The following is a 3012-nucleotide window of genomic DNA, read 5'->3' on the forward strand; positions in this document are numbered from 1 at the left end:
CTGGTCTAGACTGAATACACTTGTGAACAACAACGATGTATTTTACATGCATAGACCCCCAATTAAGAAGCTATTAAACGGTTGGTGTTTCAACATGCTCCATGAGAGTAAAACAAGAACTGGCAATTGACATACAAGGCAAAAAGAGTCGCAGAAATCATCAGAATCTACAGCTACTGGCCTTTTCAGGCACACTTTCATTCACACACGCTGAATTCAATTAACAGTAGAGTCTGCGAAGCAGCATGATCCATTTCTGATAAACGCTTGGCTATTTCATAGCTACTAATTAATTATTCAGTGGCTCAAGGTTCGCTGTTTAAAGCAAGATCAGTGAAGATTCCTAGCTATCACTACATTAAAGTCTACAGCAGAACATGCTCCCTAAATATAAGAAATCTCCTTTGGGATAAGAGCTTAGCATATAGGCCAAAATGAAATGCTTTTTTTTTGGCCTGTGAGATGCTTCTTGGCAATTGAGTTGACCATACAGGAGATTTTAGATTTTTTCTTTTTTTCATATTTTTCATTTTCTGGATGTAGGTGACCAAAACACAATAGCAAACTGATACATAATATTTCAACGTGTCAAATCAGCTTGTGGTTGGATGGTTGACAATACATGTCGGCTTGTCCTACCAAGGACCAATATTTGACCTCTAATACACTGTACCAGGTACCTGTGTCTAGTCTGGTGCTCACATAAATAAATTGAACTGGTAGTTGAGTGACCCACTTTGACAATAGTTCAATCGAGCATCACATGTAGAGTGCTACCGTGTTACCCATCTTATCTACATCACATCATAGATAAGGAGACAATCCTGTGATTATTCTGTGCAAGGCCGGTACCTGTAACTTTTGATAATTTTTTTCCTGCTACTTTTGTTCAGTATGTCAATTGAAAGTTTTTGTCTGCTCCCCAAAGCATGGTGAAACATCAAACTATTTAGCATCTATACATGTAGGTTGCACTGTTATTGTTAACATTTGAATTTTAGTCCAGACAAGAATTGACTTAACCCTTTGAGTGCCGTAATTTTTTCCCGCCAAAATGTTAGTACAACATTTTACCACTTTTTGCGAATTGTTCCATTATTTTTTTTGGATAATTTTGGACCAAAAAGACATCATACTTTATTTAGTGCAGTTTTTTACCAAAATTTTTGCAATCATCTGAAAAAAATTTACCAGAGTATATTTTATAAATGGAACAAAAATTGACTTTGGCGCTCAAAGAGTTAATTGTCCACAATGTACATGCTTAGTTGACAAGCTGCACACCATGTATCTCAACATGCGGTTAGGAGTAGAACGATAAAGATTAGTTGACGTTAAAGACAAAAACAGAAAAAAATATCACATATGGGTACAGCCATTGACCCCTTTTCACAACTTTGGTTTGGCCTGAATCCATTGTGATTGGTATGATTGTGGACCAGTTCACAGGGAATCGGGGTGAAATTACGTTAAACTTGTAATTGACATATCCATTATGAGCAGACTGCCAGTACAATACTAGAGGTCTGTACAATTACACGGTATCAACAGTATATTGTTCAGCTCAGTGAAAAAAATATACATAATTTGGCCAACTTTCTGTATACTATTAGCTATCAAAACGTTATTAAAAATCACACCTGTAGTGGAATAGAAACCAGTTATACAAAGAGTACCATATAATATTGGCTAGGCTACACTACAACGATAGAGTGATACACGTGAGAGATAAAAATGTCTCTTAAAAGGCACAGATTGTTATTGCTTATCACTTTAAAAGTTTAAACATTTTAAACTGAAACAATATGGTAAAACTAACTTCAAGCAGTATACATCATAATATCAATACATACAAACCAATAATTGATACAGTAAAACACAATGTAAAAAAATCCTTCGGTTATGAAGCAGCCAATGTAAACATCCTTGACAGACCCAACCCCCCACACTCCCCCACTGTGGGCCTATGTAGAAGATTTGGAAATCAATCTTGTGAAATTTCCTGAATGTCCAATCCCCTGGGGTAGGGGCAGTCAAGAAAGTTCCAACATGGGGACAGTCATTATAGCATCTATGACACAGTCTCTGCATAGAGCCCACACAGGTCTATAAAAAATAAAGCCATGGGACCCAAAAGTGAGGTAATTGCCCTCCCCTTTTGGGCTCACTTTCCTGGCAAATACTATCTATATCCCCAACATTTGTTGTGCATTTCAGAGGTTCCCCCCTCTGGGGCTTACACTGACTACTGCACAACTCCATTGTGAAGGCACAATCTGTGTGAGTCTTCATGACGACAGCAACAACTCCAGGAGCACTGGGACCAATTTTTTGGTGTGAAAATGATGGCATTTTCAGAGGCAAAAATGCATCGTATTATGAAGCAACTTGAACCATACGGATGATGTTGATTTGTAAAACTGCAAGATAGTGCATTTCGGGTTTTATTTTTTAAAGATTGTCCAAAGCACTCGTTCAGAATTTTCACACCTCACATCCGACACCGTTCGACAAACAAGATAATATAATTTTGCATGTACTGACAGAGGCTGACCTCTGAACTGGCTTCAACCAGTAGTAAATTTGCGCATAATTAGTCATTCACAAGAGGTCAAAGGTTCCAATGGAACAGTGTTTCCATTGTGGTTTGTTAACAGGAAGTGAAAACCCTATTCATAGACGGTGAACGACTGCCATAAATTTACCTATTTGGTTGTAGGTAGAACAAAGAACAGTGTAGATGGGAGCTTCACTTTGCAAAGAAACATTTTCACAAAAAAATCAGTCTCTCACCAATTTTTAAACTCAAAATATCTGGAGGACTAGACGCATATCTATACCTATAACCAATACATTGACTTATATACATGATGAGTACTAGGAAAAATATGCCTAAAATTTATCAAAAAAGTTTCAATATGTAAAGATTTAGAACAGGAAATCTATTTTGAATTTTTTTCCATTTGACATTGTATGAAAACAGTCAAAATGATCCATCACATTAGAAGATAC

This window comes from Ptychodera flava, chromosome 3 (assembly GCF_041260155.1).
Source record: "Ptychodera flava strain L36383 chromosome 3, AS_Pfla_20210202, whole genome shotgun sequence".
Taxonomy (NCBI): Eukaryota; Metazoa; Hemichordata; class Enteropneusta; family Ptychoderidae; genus Ptychodera; species Ptychodera flava.